Source organism: Thermobia domestica, chromosome 2 (genome assembly GCF_964235325.1).
Source record: "Thermobia domestica chromosome 2, izTheDome1.hap1.1, whole genome shotgun sequence".
Lineage (NCBI taxonomy): Eukaryota > Metazoa > Arthropoda > Insecta > Zygentoma > Lepismatidae > Thermobia > Thermobia domestica.
In genome coordinates, this window is record NC_137455.1 from 211,074,585 (window position 1) to 211,094,550 (window position 19,966).

At 35.9% G+C, this 19,966-nt stretch overlaps 1 protein-coding gene across 2 annotated transcripts in view; it reads left to right on the plus strand.

Annotated features, from left to right (window-relative positions):
- Positions 1 to 19,966, plus strand: part of LOC145678373 (tubulin polyglutamylase complex subunit 2) — a 106,451-nt gene that overhangs the window by 57,163 nt on the left and 29,322 nt on the right. The gene's annotated exons all lie outside the window — the stretch shown is intronic.

The following is a 19,966-nucleotide window of genomic DNA, read 5'->3' on the forward strand; positions in this document are numbered from 1 at the left end:
ATATTCATTGTCGAATTTAGAATATAACATGGCTCTAACAATTCTTCCGCAACTTGTTGGTAGCATTGTACATATTCTTCCAAAATTTGACACTGTCAGGAGTTTCCTTTGATATTTCATCCATTCGTCACTTTCCCATTGGGCTATCGTTGATCTTTCAATTCGTCTTCTTTCTGTATCCGATTTTCGGAGTTCCTGGATGAAGGCTTCTTTTTCAGATTCAAATTGATCTGGAGAGAGAGAGATCAGGTCTTTGAGCGTTAGGTCCATAGTCTGCATCAGGCTTGTCCTTTCCACGAAAGAGTGATTTGCAACATCTCTTTGGAGCACGATGCAGTCGTTGTAACTCGAATATTCTTTTCCTATGCATTTCATTGCTTTTAGTAACATTTCCTGGACTTGATTTGTACATTTGTTTATGTAGTTTATAAAAGGCCATACTTGTGTTGTACCCTCACAACAGCTTCAGCGCATCTCCCTGCATATGAACGACCTGCAGAAAAATTAATTCTCTTGCTTCCAGTAAATTTGGCTATTGCAGCATTGTAGTATTTCATGCGGTTGCTGTCACATCATGTATTAAATTCTGCAGTTCAAACTTAGTTGCCGCACAACTTCTCTGATCTTTCCTAGTATTCCATTACTTGCCAAATCAGGAATATTTTTTCTGTCATCTTTAACGCCGTCTTGTTTGAAGAAATATGTTGCGCAATTCCTGTAATATATGGCCAGTTGAATTTAGAATGTCCTTTCTTAAATTTTCTGCCTTTTTCATATAACTCAGTTTGTACTTTTATGTTTCTAGGCACTAACTATTGCTTTCCTAAATCGTAAAATCCTGTCCCCTAACATTATTCTCAGCACAGTATTTTCTTTGTAAAAGTTACGAAGCAAGTGATTGGGGTACTCAATTTTTACAACAGCTAAATGTTTGTACGGGCGAATATCCAATGTTTATATATATATATATATATATATATATATATATATATATATATATATATATATATATATATATATATATATATATATGTACGAGGAGGGATCGAAAAGAAATGCCTCCTATGTCACAAAAAATTTCCACTACCGCATCCCCATAAACATTCTTCAAGCGCATATGGATTTCCTTAGGTGGACAACCTTCTTTCGCCAAAAAATCATTGACGACTCTTTCTTTTAGCTTCAGATCCATGGTTCTAATAACTCAATCTGAAAAAGAAAAGTCTACATTAGTGGAGGAAGGATACTTCTATAACGGCATACATAGATAAGTCAGTAGCTGTAATAGAAAAAAAAATATAAGGGGAGGCATAGATAGATAGATAGATACTGTTATCACCATCCGCAAGAGGATTATTGTGGTATACTTCATAATTTCTTCACTTTTGCAAAACCCGTCAACTATTACGGCTGCTTTCATGCTACTTGAACTTTGATTGCTACTCCAATCCTTAAAACACGTTTGTTTCTCGTTTAAACACGTTGGGCTGCTGCTCGAGTGCAAGTGTAACAATCAGTGGCGGCTCGTACCAAAATGCTCAGTGTAGGCTCAGTATAATAAAGTATATAATCTAGTACACAATCTAAATTTAGCAGCTTACTTTTATCTGTATGCGCCGATCCTTCCTATTACCATAACGTTTAATGATATTCTCGTACCAAAAATTCTTGTTTTTCAACTTATCCAGAAGGTGACGTTCAATAGGCACTGTAGCTAAAGCTGAAATTCTGTCTTGTCCCATTGTGCTTCTTAAATACGATTCTACTCTCTTCAAAGACGAAAAGCTGCTCTCGACGCTGCAACTTATAGCGGATATTGTTGTAGCTAAGCAAAATATCTGTAGACTTCCGGTAATACACTATAAAAATATTGTCCACAGTACTCTTTATAATGCGTGATACACTACGATATAAGAACTGACTCTTCGAATAGATGAATTCCAATTCATTTCTCAAACGTGAAAAATCGAAATAATTATTGTAATGATTTTTTAATGAAGTCAAGGCATTCAAAGGGAAACATTTCCGAAATTCATTCTACTAACTGCAGAAATTTCAGATTCTGAATGTCTCCAAACCGTGTCTTAAGCTGAATTACAAAGTTGTCCATAATTTCAAAATATAGCTGTCTATTGAGGAAGGTTTGTATCAGTACAATCTCTATTACTCTTTATATTGTTTGTGTCGTTGATTATGTTGAAATATTCTTCAGCTTTTCTTTCATTTTGCATTTCCTGTAGTCTCTCTATCTATCTCTGTATAGCTGTGAAACAATACTGTGTATCCAATGACTTCTTCTGTAACATATCAAACAGTATTTCTGTCATTGAAAATTTATCTTTATATACATTCAATAAGAAGAGAAATTTTGGATGCTGAAGATGTTTTTTTTTTTAGATCGATAACTCCTTTAATTGGTTCAGGACTGGAAATAGTATCTTCTTCGATATGAATACACACAGCGATTAGGTTACCTCTTTCAATAAAGATGGCCTCAAGAATTCTAACATTTGAACTCCAACGCATATCGCTGGCTGTCGGTAGTCTTTTTCCTACTATGTTATCCAAAATAGCTGTACATTTAGAAGACTTACGAAAGTATACAGTGAACACTTGAATATTAGAGAAAAGAATACGAACATCTATTATACACTTTGCGCCATTTCGCAATTCAAGATTCAGTCGATTAGCACAACAATGTGTAAACAACGCTTGTGGAGCATGTTCTTTCACGAGTGTCTGAAGTCCATTAATTTTACCAGCCATAACACTAGATCTGTTATAGTACTGATGAATCAGTTTCCCTTCGACATTGAAATCTTTGAGAACGTTAAGAAGTAAAGAACATAATTTTGTGGCGGTTCTATTTTTACTAACATTGTGAAAAACTAAAAATCGTTCCTGTGGAATACCCTCGTTATCGACATATTTCACGATAGTTGACAATTGTGATAGTTCTGTAATATCGGTTGTATCATCACACTGAACTGAAAAGAAAGGAGCTTCCTTAATTTATTTCGTTATTGTATCCTTTATTTCTTCGCATATGCATTCAATAGGGTCATATTGAATTGTTTTGGATAGATCTGTGAAAGTTTTCCCTAACTCTTCCCAATGTTGACATAAATCTTCATCGTAACAAAACCTCTGGTTACAATTTCTACGTAATTCCGCGAATCAGTGAGCTCGCTCTTTCATCGTGTCTTCGGAAGGGTCTGTGTTTCTCCACCTTCTTAATATATTGTTCTCGTGCAATCTCTTTAGATACAGCATCGAAGAAGTGTTCTTTTGAAATTTCATATTTGTGAATTACTTTCGATAAATTTTTCATGGCGAAATATCCATCACTTGACAGCAACAAACATGGCCAACACTACAGTTTAGCTTTAATTTCACTTCCTGTTGATCATTCGTGTGTTTCATACCACGAATTATTGATTTTTCTTGCATTTTTGTCATTAACACTTCATTAACGTAGTGTTTAATAAAGGAGTTTGTCGCCCACTATCCAAAATGTTGCGTTTTTCTACATCACTACGGCGCGAAAATGTATTATGCAAATGATCACTCACTATATCTGATATTTTATTTTATTTTTTTTAAAATAATAATAAACTACACAAAAACACTTAACTTCTAGTTTCAGGTAATGCAGTTACATATAGATACATAGTAAAGTTTTGATGTCTCTTCTTACAAATAGCAAAACGTTATAATGTAACTACATTGCTGAGATACACACACTACAAACATCAACACACGGGAAAACAACGGCGATCACTCTATGCTTTACGGAGGTATCTGTTGGGGTAAGTAGTCTGCAAGAGCTGACCAAAGTTTTATACGCATGCGCTGTGTATGCTTCGGAACATGTGTTAGATATTACGCGTATTCATGGGCTAAAACTTGTAATACACACTGAAAATATCAGGCAAAGCCGGCAGATTCAAATTTGCTAGCCTTAGCTATTTCAGAGCTACGAGCGGGTTCTTCTTGAACTAAATGAAAAAGTTGATGAGCGCACGTTCCTCCAGGTCTTTGCGTGTATCATTAATTGCAAATTTAAACATTTCGAAGACTGTTTATAGGAAAGTTTTGATACAATGTTCTACAAATATTTTAAAGATTTAATTCATAAATTATTCAAGTTAACCAGGGTAGGTTTAGCCTACCTTGCCTACCCTGAGGAGCCGCAGCTGGTAATTGTGAACGGGGGGGGGGGGGAGATTTAATGTATGTGATGCATAAATTTGATAAATAATTAATTTAGTAAAATGATAATGTGGGAGGAAACATCACACACAAGCTAATAATTACGTTGATTATGCGCACCCTTCCACTCACAAAGTTTAAACAGATGAAATTAGATCAGTCGGTAGAGTCTAAAGTATAGAAAACAAAATTTTGAAACGTTAATTTAGAAGATATGTAACATGAAACTCTTGATTACAGGGATACGCAGTTTTAACATCCACCCTGAGTGTAAAAATTACCCACATTGACATGAAACATGCCTATCAGATTCACGGTTTGTACCTAATCCCGGCATCTGGCCTGAAAAGAACACATAAGGACAGAAAATTTCAACACATACCTCACGGCAAAGCTGGGTGATGAAAAGGGAATCCAAAATTTCCGCTTTTATCCTTTTAATGAGCTGATTGAACATTCCAAGTGTAAAAATACTCACACACTAACGCACTCGCGCGCAGACACGAAGACGAGAAAAAAAGAAAAAAAAATTAACTTTTGAATTACACTGATAGTGAAGCGGAGCTCTCGCTTATAATACCGTTTGTGCACACTATTGAACCACTTTCACTGATGTCTTCATTCTTGTAGTGTCCATCTATGTGTGTTCCGATTCTTCTGCACCTCACCGCTGATTCCTTCAGCTCCCTATAGCTGACGGTAAACGCTGGATTGGGTTACCGGATCACCTCTTCTTCTGGATCTCTGGATCTCTGCTTTTCTCGCTTCCTCAGGTGTCTGTCATCAATAACATCTGTGTCTCGCTACTCCAGTGGCGGCAGTGGTGGATGTACTTCTGAGCATGGTGCTATTAATAATACTTGCACTGGAAAGTCTTGCTCATTCGCAGCAACAAGAAATCACATGAATAATATAACTATTTACACGAAGCACTAATGAATGAATATATATATATATATATATATATACACATGGTGACGTACGAAATAACTATTTACAATTTAATATATCGTATACTTCAATTTAGTCCCTACGAGTACAAGGCTATAGACTCAGTCTCTTGTACGCGGGTACTATGCCGTCGATTCGAGCTGCGAATTTACTGTATCGAAACATTGGTCACGGTGCATGGAAATAACTGGTGCACTAAGTTCGTCAGGACCAATGGATCAGTAGCTCTATAAAATTCACTAAGAATAAAATATCATGCTCTCCTGAGCTTAGCACACGATCACCATGTTTCAAATCTTCGATTCGCTTCAACGGTTAAGTAAAAACTGTCACTTAAAACCGAACTTGTCGCAAACGATGTGTATACCACCAAAACCATCAAACAACTGCCTCGAGTGTCCTCCACTCTTTCGTTTTATCCAAACGGAAGTTCATTGTTCGTTCAAACTCCGCGTTGGATCAAACCACTTTTAGCCACTTTAACAAAATAGGTAAGGTAGGTTCCACCCTTACAGGAAGCCTACCTGTGACCTACTTAGATTTTAAAATCAACAAGTTTGTTTACTTTTCTTCGCATTGTAGCTCTCACCAGTTAAAGTGTTTTATGTCACTATATTCGTTAGATAGCTTATTTAATAAGCTTTAATTTGATATCTATAGCTCACCCGCACCATAACATATTAATTCATAATGTTCAAGTAAACACAAAAAAAATAACACACTTGTTACTGGCCATGCTCGCTGACCTGTCATGACGTGTGCTGCCATCTCGTTACGAATTACCCAAACTCTTGTCCAAGTAACGTTTGGGATAGCGTCAACCTGCAATGTTTACTTTTAATGTTTTTAGCTTTAGAATTGTTTATCAGCGTAAATGAATTAACATAAGCAAACTACACATATTACTTAATCTGAGGACAGTCTCTCAAAGGCTGTCATAAACTGACACCTGAAAATAAGGATTGTTTCTTGGGATGAGAGTTCCCTTCTTTAGCATCCAGCATTTGTATATGGGTGGAGGTTAAAAAAAAAAAAAAAACTAAGGTTTGTATTTGCCCATAGGTCACCTCTCAAAACCATCAACCAGGCTTCTGAATGTTATTAGTACAAGCCATTACTATCATAACAAACATAATAACGATTTAAAATATATCTAAATAATACGGATTCATCCAGAAAGTTCATTTACACAATACTAAAACATACTCTTGTAGCAGAACATGCTGGGGAAGGCAGACGAAAATTATCACACACCAGAGACATCTAACGGGTGTTTCTGAATTATTACATCTAGGACCAAAGTGGACTCTTCCAAAATTTCAAAATTTTCAACTTCTCCAGCCAGGCAGAAGTTCGTTGGTAAAACGACGCATCTCGTATCTGGGACGTGAAAAGAAGGTGTGGCTAGCAAAGTTCACACTCTATTGTGTCGTCGATTTGCCACGGACACGCTAAAATTTCGTTTGCTTCGAACCCATTGTTATCATCGACTTGTCGTCTACACCGAAGCAGTGTATGTTCCTCACAAATAACACACTAGGAAATGTAACTCTCTCTGCTTATAGAATATGTTTGAAGCTCATGGTTACTATACCATTATAAGGTGGCTACATTGGATAACTGTACATACCCAAGCTTCAGTCAGACAAAGCCCCATCAGAGAAGCAAGTTTTCTTGAAGTTTTTTTTTTTTCTGAGGGCTTCTCTACCTCGACGAAAAGCAAACACTAGCGTATTTCAAACTCAAATGTTATATTTTCTCTATTATTATATGTAAATCATATCGAAATATCGCTGTCCCCAGTATCATGTCCAGTCCTGATGTCAATCTACATATAATCAAATATGCTACACAAACAATATATATACATAAAATACCAATATGTCGTCTGCTCCCTCTGCTACATATGCAAATCATATAAAATGAATATGAAAATCGTCCTAATTAAAAGATTAAGTATTCCCATAATATTGCAAAAATTTAGTATGCAAATTACATATAAAAAACACTGTTAATGTGCTGTTTACATAATAATATTTATTTTTTATGCTGATATAGATAACCTTTCCAATTTCGTAACCGACATCAGCTCCCTGAAAAAAATACAGTAATGAATTTATAAATAAACAGTCTTCATACGCCTGAAACAAATATATTTTTGTGGTTTAAAGTTTGAATTCATAAAGCAAATCTGTTGATCAATATTTTCAAGATACTTTTTTTTTTAAGAAAAAAAATAAAAAAACTCACAAATCTATTGAACTATTTTTGTTTTCTAAAGCACAAGACGTCCATATCATGTCCTAATACGTCCATTTTATATCCATGTATACATACTGCACATTAAATAAACGTCAAATAGACGTAGAGAAAATGGAAATTTCGAATCCAGTGGACGTCAATGATGTTAATTACTAAAGTACAGTTGACGAGGTCCTTTACAAGTACTAACAATACTAAAATTTGTAGAGCCTAACATAACATGCATGAGGGAAATTAAACTTTACTATACCCCTTTAATAAATAATATATCTTCCATTTGTATTTAGTGTTGAATACATTTATTGTTCACCTGTAGATTCACTAAATAGCTACTTCATAACAATAACATCCAACTACTTTGATTTAGAACGTTTCAAGCATCCCAGACAGCACATAGACATCCAGTTTTGACGTCTACATTCAGACTAGTGAATGTCTGAAAGACGTACAATGAGCATCTGTGTACTTACAATGTCCATCCGCATAAACATGATAAGTGAATCTCTGGGAAAAAAAAAAAAAAAAAAACTAACTTCCGTGATAGTGATACAATAGAAAGAAAGATACAAAGAACTTGCAAAATGGATATCACTTTTTTTGTTGAGTATAATTCTCGCGTTACTCTTTTCTTTATCCCGAAGGTTTTTTTGTACTGATTAATAATTTGGAGAGTTGAATAATAATAGATTGAATTTTGAAACTTACCACTCCAGATAGTGAATAATATTTTTTTCTTTACGATCGTTTTCCCCAACTTCCATCGGCAACAACAGTTATAAGAGGCGTACCATCCGTATCCATTATTCTTCTCTCTTGCTATTTTCGCTTCCTCTTCAAATTTCATTTCATTCTCTGCTGTCTTCTCCCAGACTTCACACTTAACATCGTGATACTTTTAAAAGTTTTTGAAGACATACACTGTACATTCATTGCTGATGGTACTTCCAATTGTGCATGCCCACCATCTGTTGATATAGTTCCCGCAACTATTGCAGTGTTCACATCCATACTATGTTCATTATTCCTTTCAGTTGAAATTGGAACTTCTAAATTGCAGATAGAACAATTGAAAATAAGAGCTCTTTTCAATCCTATGCGCTTCTTTCGTACTAGTTTCATATTTTGGAAAGTGAATCCAATTGGACTGTGACTGTCTAATCTTTTCGTAGCTTCTAGGAAATGTTGAATGTCTATGATTCTTCGATCAGATAAAATATAGTAAGTTTCACTTTTCACTTCATTGTTGCACGCTTCCTTTCCTACTTCTTCCGTTGCAGGCACCAATCTAAAATAAATTATTACTTTATTTTGTGTTGCTAAAGAATTATTTATTTTATACTTAAGCGATATTTAAACTTCCTTTCAAAGTATAATTGAAATATTATTTACTACTTGAAGTAAACATTGCAAAACCAGGGACTTCGTCGCCTTTACCCTCGTAAGAAAGGTACACAAGAATGGCTCTTTAATAACACAAGGATTTTATCAGCCTACGGACAGATCATTCTGGTTTTCGGAACGCCATTGATGCAAAAAAATGACCAGAAAACCAAATATATGCTGTTATGTCCATGAAACTATGAATGGATGGATACATAAGTGAGCCGTAGTATGAACATGTGCTACTGCTAGGCTTCAGCTGCCAGCGTCCAATTTGGGTGACCTATAACTAAGTGCCTAGCTTACGGAGCTCCCGTATTTATAAGAAGAAAATACCACGTACATTCTTCAAATTGTATCTTTAAAATGAGATGTACCATATTGATCACAGTATTGAGACACTTTTGCGAAAGAGGGAAATGAAACCATGATTTGCGTAAAAAATGTTTGAGATCCCATGTTAAATTGAACACCAATATTTCGGCCACTGTGGATTACTCCTCCTCCCTCATAATTGTTACATTTCATCTTCGTAGCTTAGTAATGTCTTCAACCGACTAAGAGGATTATTATTCGTCCATCCTGGGTCCAACAGTTCTTCTTATCGAAGAGTTGTTTAACGGAATGAAGAAACTGCTATCTTCTAGTTGTTAGATATTCTGTAGTTATTATCAGGATTTCTTTCAGCTTCTTTGCAAGTCAATCTTACTGCCGCTAAATATAAGAAGTGAGTTTTATAATGATTGAATGGTATTCTTGATGTACTACATCTTGTGCTGTTCTTTGACTGATAATTCCAGTGTGATGCGTTCTATCCAGATTATTGAGATGGATACTTAAACCAAGGGTTCGATTGAAAACATCCAGAACTTCCGTTGATTCATTCTCACCTAAGTCATCCGAAATGCCACGCAGGAGTAGGCTGCTTTGCTTTCCTATATTGTTGCACATCATCATATAGATACATATTTTTTTTCTAGTTTAGTCACTGACTTGTAATAAAGTAATATTTTACCAAGATCCTTGTATTTGTTTTGGAGCTCGAAAAGTTCAGTTTTCATCTCACTTAGCGTTACATTTGACATCAATTTTCCCATTGCCACACTGTCTTCCATCTTTTTACTTCAAGGACATCCGAAAGTCTGACTACTATCCGCGTAAGTTTCTCGCAGTTGACATATTGTTTCCAAAGTGTTGGAATAGTTAGACAAAAGTTTTTTTTTTTTCTTTTTCTTTTTAACCTTCGAAAGAAAGCTGTTTAATTTCGTTGTTAATAAAATGATATTAGCTTCCAATTATGCAGTTATTCTGTGATGTAAACATCAGTAGTTGTTCAACTAATTTATCAACATTTTTTCGATTCTTGATAAGCTATTCAAACCGCCACTCCCGGTTATTCTATCAACATCGGCATTCACATTAGAATCATTATCATTCAACATTGGTTAAATGCAGAAATTGTATTTACAGTCGTACCTAGTTTTCTGTTTCGATGGTCCTTGCTTTTATAATAAAATTGAATCTTGCGTTACAGCCTGAATTCCAATTGAATCTCTGTTTCTATTAGTGCAACGCCATTTACTACACAGGACAAAATAATTTATAATTCTTCACAGTGAACGTAGTACGGTCCTGACTGGATACTTGCTTCTTGAGTGTAAGTTATTACTCTGTACACTTATCAAATAGACTATGAACATGAAAGAGCTTAGCTTCTTTTTTAGAACTCGAATGGTAATTAGTGTTGTAAAATTTCCGGAAATTCTGAACATGTTGATAATTTTTTTTCGTTTTTTCCAGAAAATGGGAAAAATTGAGAAAAGAACAAAAGTCTTTGTATTAGGTTAATTTTACTAGTAATATAATTTTTTTTTCTTTTTTTGAACGCGTGAAAAATTTAAGTTGAGAAATTTCAATGTTGCGAATATTTATTTATTTTATTTATTTAAAAAAGCACTCGAAAGCAAAGCTTGCAAATACTGTTGAAAATTAATAGTCTGTACTCATTTCCTTTATGTGCTTTTTAGTCGTTTATTCGTGAGTGTGCATTAATTACAGAACTTTCATAGTTACCACATTCTACCATAATGAATCGTCCCTAAACGTAAGCAGCTAAAGGAAGTCGTCTTTTTCTTCACAAAGTTTTTGTATGAACACACACAACTCTAAACGTTGCTGTTCGTCACTTTCACTGAGACTTTGCAGTAATTGCAATCGATATGGATAGAACTTGAGAATGTTGGAATGTTTGAGGAATGTTTGCGTGGAATGTTTAAGGGATATCAGACAGTCTTTTGAGGGATATTAAGTTTCTTTTCTACACGTGTCGTTGATTTCCTCGGGCTGCGAGCGTAGCTCGCACGAACGCGCTCAACTGTTTCATTTGACACTGGAGGTCTTCCCGTGGATTTCTTCTTACACAGACAACCTGTTTCTTCAAATTTATGCACCCAGTCATAAATGGATTGCCGTGTGGGTGGTTGATTCCCATACCGTGTCAAAAAATGACGTTGCACTACAGTAACTAAATTTGTTTTGGCATATCCCAGAACGCCTTGTCAACTTGACTCGCCATATTCCTCCAAGCCACGTCAAGGTCAAGTTCGAGGGCACACACGCGTCACTGAAACAAAAGCAGAACTTCAAGTATGTACGCATGTGCCACAGGTAAAATCTTATTGCTCAAAAAAATACATAACATTTTATACATAGTACAACTTGTCTATTTCTTTTAGGCTAACCCTGTATTATAGATTGCTTTAAGAAAGATTATACATACAATATACACAGAATAACCGAATTTCTGATCTAACTGAATCGCTAAAGAAAGAAAAAGAAAATTTAAAACGTGCACGACTGTTACTTAAAAACGCCCACAAGAAGTGCAGTATTTATTTTAGTCCAACAGTTATTTATCAAAGAATAAGTTCAATGTTACGATGCGTTAACTGGACTCATTCTCTCCCCCATTCCCATCTACGCTGAAAATATATCAAATATACAGTCTTGTATATAAAAAAATCGTTATTCCGGTTTAACAGAATTTTCGTTCAATCCTTAGGGTGTCCTTTATTTTGGATAATTTCGTGTTGCGATACGCACACCCCCCAAATGTATTCTGTGTGACCATAAACACGCATTAGTAAAATAGCAGCTCTCTACGAGAACATTAACCCGTGCCGACTTGACGACAGTCATTAAATGGAGTTTCCACATTATAATATAATTTAGAATTTTCAACCGTCATAACGGAGAAACTAAAAGAGACAGAGAAACGAAACTTTGCACGAAGCAGCTAGAAAAACAGCGACATCTGTTTGTGTGTTGACAAACAGCGCCGGATGAACAGTGTTGCCAACCCAAGACAAAGTTGTGTTTTTTCAAATGGAATGACCTAATTTGAATATCATCATTAGAATCAGCAATGCAAATAAAGACAACAGAGATTGTAAAGGCAGATCAGTGTTGCAAACTTTTCGAGCAATAACATGTAATATGTGTTGACGCAAACAGAAAGTGAGGTACTAACGTTTTGTACACCTTAAATCAGATATTGAGAAGAATTGTTGGCGTTGACTCTTAGTTTAGAAGCATCCGGTGAACAATGTTGCCATCAACAGAAGGGAGAAATTGAGTTTGGAAGAGACAATAACTCGGAAAAGGTTACTAGTGCTGTATGCTTTAAAACCTATAATGCAAGGCGGTAGAACATGAGGAGTAGAACCGTGGTTATGTGAGATAGATAACTGACCGAGATATACGATATCTTGTAAAAGCTGACAACTAAGGTTTGTGTAAGGTGGTAACGTTGCACAGCGTGTTGGAATCCCAACAACCTGGTTAAAATATGAAAACAGCGTTCAATTTGCACGGGTTCATGTACTCGTGGGCTTTTGAGGACGCTGAAAATCATTATGAAATCAAGAGTAAAAAAACCGCTGCTATGCAGCGTTGCCATCTTGTACAAACCTTAGTTCTCTGCTTTAACAAGATACCAAATATATCTGTCAGTACGTAAGTTATCAATCTTACTTAATCACGGCTACTCCTCATGCTCTTCTGCCTTGCATTATAGGATTTAAACCATATAGCACTAGTGACCTCTTTCGAGTTATTGTCTCTCTTCCAAACTCAATTTCTCCCTTCTGTTGATGGCAACATTGTTCACCGGATGCTTCTAGACTAAGAGTCAACACCAACAATTCTTGTCAATATCTCATTTAAGGTGTATAAAACGTTAGTACCTCGCTCTCTGTGTGCGCCAACACATATTACACGTTAATGCTCGAAAAGTTTGCAACACTGATCTGTATTTACAATCTCTTTTGTCTTTATTTTCATTGCTGATTCCAACGATGATATTAACTTTAGGTCATTCCATTTACAAAAACACAACTTTGTCTTGGGTTGGCAACACTGTTCATCCGGTGATGTTTGTCAATACACGAACAGATGTCACCCTTTTTCTAGTTGCTTCTTGCAAAGTTTCGTTTCTCTGTTATTACGATTCGAATTGCTAAATTATATTATAATGTGAAAACGCCATTTCATGACTTTGTCGTCAGGTCGGCACGGGTTAACGTTCTCGTAAATAGCTGCTATTTCACTAATGCGGGTTTATGGTCACATAGATTACATTTGGGGGGTGTGCATATCGCAACGCGAAATTACCGAAAATAAGGGACACCCTAATCACCCTAATATATATATATATATATATATATATATATATATATATATATATAAATGTCAGTAATATACGTGGAGCAATGGGGAGCGCATCTGCGCAGAAAGCAACCCTGAACCTTCAAAAAGAGAATGATATGCCCGAGTTGCAGCTCTCAGTCGGGTTTAGTCTGTGAGCAGCGATTGAAGAGAGAGATGTGCAATCATGTTGCCGGAAAAATGGCAAATGTGAAAATTTGCATTAACTTGACATTTCTTGTGAAATTAAAGAAATTACCGAGTGAGTGTGTGAAACCGTTGCAGGATGTGTATGGTGATAATACCATGTCACATACGCGAGTGTTTGAATGGCACAAACGCTTCAGCTAGGGACGTAGAATGTCAGTGACGATGAAAGACCGGTCCTGTCACAGTAACAATAGAGAAAAATGTGGCAAAAGTAGCTGATATTGTCCGGAAAGATCGCAGGCTCAGTATCCTGTACGACCATTTGAACATGCGCAAAGTTTGCACTAAACGCAGGAGAAGGACTTCCAGAAACACGTGTGCAGTGACCCAATGGAACACCTGGAAGCAGAACCGAACTTGTTAATGAAAATTGTCACTGGCGATGAGACATGAATCTTTTATATGATCCTGAAATGGAAAGGCATGCACATTGTAGAACTACTTCAATCATCTGTCTGTTGAAATATATATATATGTTTCAACAGAGAGATGATTGAGGTAGTTCTACCAGTGTGCATGCCTTTCCATTCCAGAATCATATTAAAAGATTCACATCTCATCACCAGTCACAATTTTCGTTATATATATATATATATATATATATATATATATATATATATATATATATATAAAGACTTTTGAATAGTATTTTTTTTGCTTATCTTCTTTATGTGATAAAGATGAATCTGACAGGTGAAAGTTAGGAAAGAACCATACTCCCGTATGCAGGAGATATAGTTCTAAAATAAATCAACAAATTTATCAGTAGCCTCACAGGAGGTTACTTCGAGGGATCGAAGCCAGGAATCTGAGTTCTCAGTAATCACATTTACCTAAGTGTCCCTTTTGGAGGAACAAAACTTCCTTAAAACCGAACAAAGCCGTGTACAGCTTCAGTTTGAAATTTCTTAACAATCGGTGGGACAGTCAAACGCTCTTCATTGGACACTGATACACACTGTTTTTTCAATGCTACCACAACACATGTCTCGTCTTGTAGTTACTGTTTAAAGTCTCTAATTTGCTTTTCTAACGTTACACATTTCATACACAAATCGTTTTCATTTGACTTATCTGCTTCTTTGGTAGCTTTTAGTGAACGTTCAGGGAGCTCTTGAGGAAATCTGTCACCTTGTACGCAAAATGTTTCTTCAAATTCTTGCTGTAGTCTACGTTGCTTTACTTTCGGCGATGAATTTTCATCTTGAGAATCTTCACCCAAACTTGCATTGCTGTATTCATCAGCACTTTCTTCAGAGTCGTGTAGTTTTTTTTCTCACAGTCAGATTTTGTACTTGTAACGTAATAATCAGATCATAATGAACGCAAAATAAATTTAACAGAGACATTTGATACAATCAATATACTCATAAGTTTTTTTTTAATTCCCGCATAAAACGTGAAGTTACTATTTCTTCTCATACTAAGGTAATTAGTGTATATATATATATATATATATATATATATATATATATATATATATATATTTATATGAACGGTGATGATGAACAATAAATGAAATGGTGGAATGAAGAAAGTAGGAGGAAACGGGAGAACCCCGAGGAAACCCACGCACACGGTATCTGTCCACTACAAAGTTCACGTGGCAGAGCAGGGTTTGAACCCGGGGCCCCATGCACCAGAGGTGAACGCTTTACCACTTAGCCACCGCGGTCCCGCACTGGTATTTGATTTAGTGATACACTATTAATAGTACATTAAAGTACAAGGGCGCATGAGAACTTAAAATGAACTATCATTATAGACGGAAAGGAAGTTAATAAGCATTTAGATGCGCCCTTGTATTTTAATGTACTGTTAAAATAACACACTTACCTACGTAGAATAGCTTTCCGTTGTACAAATTTTGTTCGCGCCATCTGAACTAATAAGTTTTGTTGAATGACAAAACAGTTTCTTCAGTGCATTTTGAGCGATGCAAAACTGATTTTTGGCCATTAGACCATTTAACTAAACATGTTTCTTTAGTTGTATCCATTATACTTAGATCATATATATAATAACTAATCGTTGACTCTTGGCTCGTTTCTTTGTTCGTTCCCGCTATTTTTTTTTTTTCCGAACTCCGATCAAGGGAACAGCAAATACGCGATTAAGTACATCATTGACTGCAGGATACGTATGTGGCGTCACGCCGAAAAGTGGAAAATCTTTTCTTCTGCTTTCGATTTGCTTTTTTACACTATGAATGTTACTTTATTTTATTAAATAGACCTATTAAAGATATTTCACTTTTCTTTAATTTCTTGAATATAATACATTTTTTAAAAAAGCTTTGCATTTATGTTTTTCAAAACTAGGTGCCCAAAATCAGATGTGTGCTTACGTGCCACAGATATTCTGCATGTGTATAAATACTGTACTGTAGCCGCAGGCACAAATCCCAGGGGGTGAGGGGGACATGTCCCCCCAAAGTTAGAACTGAGGAAATCTTTCCCCCAATAATCCCGTTTCAAAAGTATCATATGACAAAAAGCAATGTTGAATTAAGGAACTTTCTGTGGGGGAGTAATTACATGTTGGGGGTTTGTCTGAGAAAGTCGTACCAGTATTAATGTGATTTTCTTACGTATTTTTGGGGGAGTTTTTATCTCCAGGGGAAAAATATCACCGGGACATCCACGGATTCATCAATGGGGAGAAGTGTAATGGTTTCTGAGCATGAGTCTCATCTCCCCCAACAATATAAGCTGCAAATTAGCCCCTTCCAATGTTGAAGATAGCTTTACACCGATGACTGTAGCCATCACCGATACATGCACTGTGCATGCCACATGTACCATGCATATACAGTATTCGCATACATTTATCTTACAGCATATATTTTGCTACATTTCATTCCGGAAACATATAGCACACATGCTACATATAATCTCCGTGTTTCAATTACAGACATGTCCTGCCATCACCGATCCATGCACTGTTCATCCAACATGTACCGTGCATATATAGTATTCGAATACATTGATCTTACAACGTATGTTGTGCTGTGTTTCATTCCTGAAACATTTAGCACACATGCTACATGTAAACTACATGTGTTTCAGCTACAGACATGTACTGTTGCCATTACCGATACGCTGACTATACCGTGCGTGTACAGTACTTGGATATATTTATCTTACAGCATGTTTTTTTTTTTTTTTTTTTTCTTTCTTGTAACATAAACTGTACATTAAACAGATTACTTATATGTTCAATGTTCTCTGACACGTAATGTACCGTACTTGTTTTAGCAACCTGTACACTACATGTGTATGTTCTTTACATTTAACAGTGAAAAACATAGCATGTACATTCGCTGTACATACATTGTAATCAGTAATCTGTACAGCAACTGTACGTCCAGTTTAGTACAGGTATACACACAAGCATTTCGAGGTGGTGATTTGCTTGCTTTTTTTCAGTAAACAGGTGCATTACATGCAACATAAAAAAAAAAATAAAAATAAAAAATAAAAAGTCACGAAAATCACAAACATGTGTTGTAGAGATGTTTCAGAACCTGTACAGTGCATATACAGTAGAAACATTTTCATACGGGAAGGCAAAAACTTAATTTCAACAATCCATGAAATGATGATACATAGCTAACATACTAAAAACAAATTTGCGTATTCCACGAAATATTGACACACATCCTACGGCAGAATTTAAATTTTTATGTTCCATGAAATAGTGATACACATACCTTACACAAAAATAACCTGTCTAGATAATGTTACATTTAAGTAATTCTCTCACCACAATAATAATATTCATCGCCGTTTTAACTTAACGTTTGTTTGTGAGTGCTTACATGTATGTTTCTTCTCTTGGGCTTCCGTAATGTAAACAGGATTTCTAAGTTTCGTATTTCGTTTGTGTCTCGGATCGATTAATTCAGGAAGCACGCAATCGAGTTAAAATTTCTGTAGTTTTTCTTTCATTTCCCCCCCCCCCCCCCCCAAATTTGTCATTTTTTGAAGATCTTTGTACCAGAATCCCGTGTGGTATCCAAAACACAAAATAACATATTTTTCTTCCTGTTATATGAAGTTGTCCGTGGATCTGATACATGTAATTATGAGTTAGAAGAAGTTCCATACCTCTGCTGTTGAAATGACGAATTTGATGACTTTCTTTTCAATGGCTTCCTCAGGTTTTACATTTCTACACGAAAAAGGCCACTTCACCTCAATTATTGCTTCTGTTCCTACCATTTTATCTGGACTAGCATCTAAATAACATATTTTATCATTGATGAATATACCGCAGGGTTCAACCTTCATCCCGTATTCTTCTTCAAACTGTCGTATCGCCAGTGGTTCTTTCTGGATTCCGGAGGATGTAGCCGCACTAGTGAGCTCTATGTACAGCATTTGTTTGATCGTATTTGAACAAGATGTAGTGGATTTCATCTTGCAGATGCCCCCAAACCAGAATGCTGTCAAACGCTTTAATCTTTCCTGCTTCTATTTGTGACATTGGCTCTGGGTAACTGTTTCCTTTTGCAAGTTACATTTTTCCTCTTTACTAAGATAAAAAGAGACAATAAACTTTTCCTTTTCTTTAGAAACTCGTCTGCTGCCATGTCAGGGATGCTTTCTACGGCTTCATAATCACCCTTAGCAAAATGTTGGATTCGATTTTTTTTTTTTTTTTTTTTTTAAGCAATATGAGAAGAAAAGTTCAGTTTTCTTTTCTTAACATTCTCCGTTCGTTTGGCTTCTCTCCCGAAGAATATTTTTGTAAATTCTCACGGGCTATATCACATCATTGTTTTTATGAAGCGATCGGTGAAATTGGCCAGAAGAATTAAAAGTAGTGACGGATGCTTCGCAACGAACCTGGTACGAATTTCTAAGTGCAAAGTTTATTCGTTTCTCTCCAACAAATTTTGCAACCTTTCCGTTATAAATCTTAACTAAGGTTTTGTTAACATTGTGAATAAGATTGCTGGAATTGTGCGCAACGATGTTCACGGCACTCATTGTTTCCTAGTAAATTACAGATGATTTCAAATTTGGTACAAGATGGGATTTATCATTCCTTCCTTAATTAAAAAAAAAAAATCTTTCGCTACAGCTCACATGCTCTCCAAATATATGACTTGGCCCATTCAATATATCTCGCCGTAATTCTTCTATTCTGGAGTGCAAAGGCAAGTTAGTTCGTTTGCATTTCTACCTTATCTACAGCATTTCGAAGGCGCATGAGATTCTGCCGTACTATACTCCTCTGAGTGACATTATCTGTTTTGCCTCCTAGTAGATGTCTCGTAAACGGTTACAATAGTTCCGCAGCACATGATTCTTGCACCTATTCTTTTTTTTTTTTTTTTTTCAACTAATAGATGAAGTCTGTAAGGCATACTTTCTGTCAACTTTCTCGTCACTCTCGTGTCCGTCCCCAAGGGATGAGAGAAATTCACACTACGCATTTCTATGCTTTGCTTGAATCCTTCGACCACAATATCTACTTCCATACTAGTAGATGTACCTTGCCAGTTTTTGAAGCACACTTTGAAGGTTCCTTTATGAGAATTGAAGTACGATTACACACTGAACAGTCTTTATTTCGCACGCCCATACAGAGTATGTTCTTTGTGCCACAACCAAGAATGCAAGACTGCGAAAAGAAAGCGGCATTAGTGGTCTTTTCTGCGTATACTTAAAGTATGTATAATAATTCAAACAACTTGCATATTGTTATAGAATCAATAGAAGGAAAAGCATGCCTTTCCTTAAGTTGAAACTAAAAAATAATAAATAAATAATAATGTTAATGTCAATGGAATTGTCATTTTTTGCTTTTTGTAAGACTGTTTTCTGGAAACACCGTTATTTAATAGTTAATTTGCGGTGGTAAACATGAGCAATTCAATTACAGATAGTTGCCGTTGTGGGGAAATGGTGGTGTGCTTGGCCCGACTAATAGGAAGACATATTACAAGAACGTCAGATCTCTTATGAGCGGTGTGAGTAATAATAATACACGAATTGATGCACGATTGGTAAGAACTTATAACTTTGCACATTCGATCACGGCCAAACATATGGGCTACACTGTATAGTCGTGTGCGTACTTGGATAGGCATTCCTCGTCCTTTCTATTGTATATCCTTTTTTCCAAAATTCGGCTCATTTGAGCTACTTTCAAACTTCAAGTATATACCTTTACTAGACGAGATGAGATGAGATAAGTCTCTCTAGAATCAAGACGAGAAGAGAAAAACTAACGACTA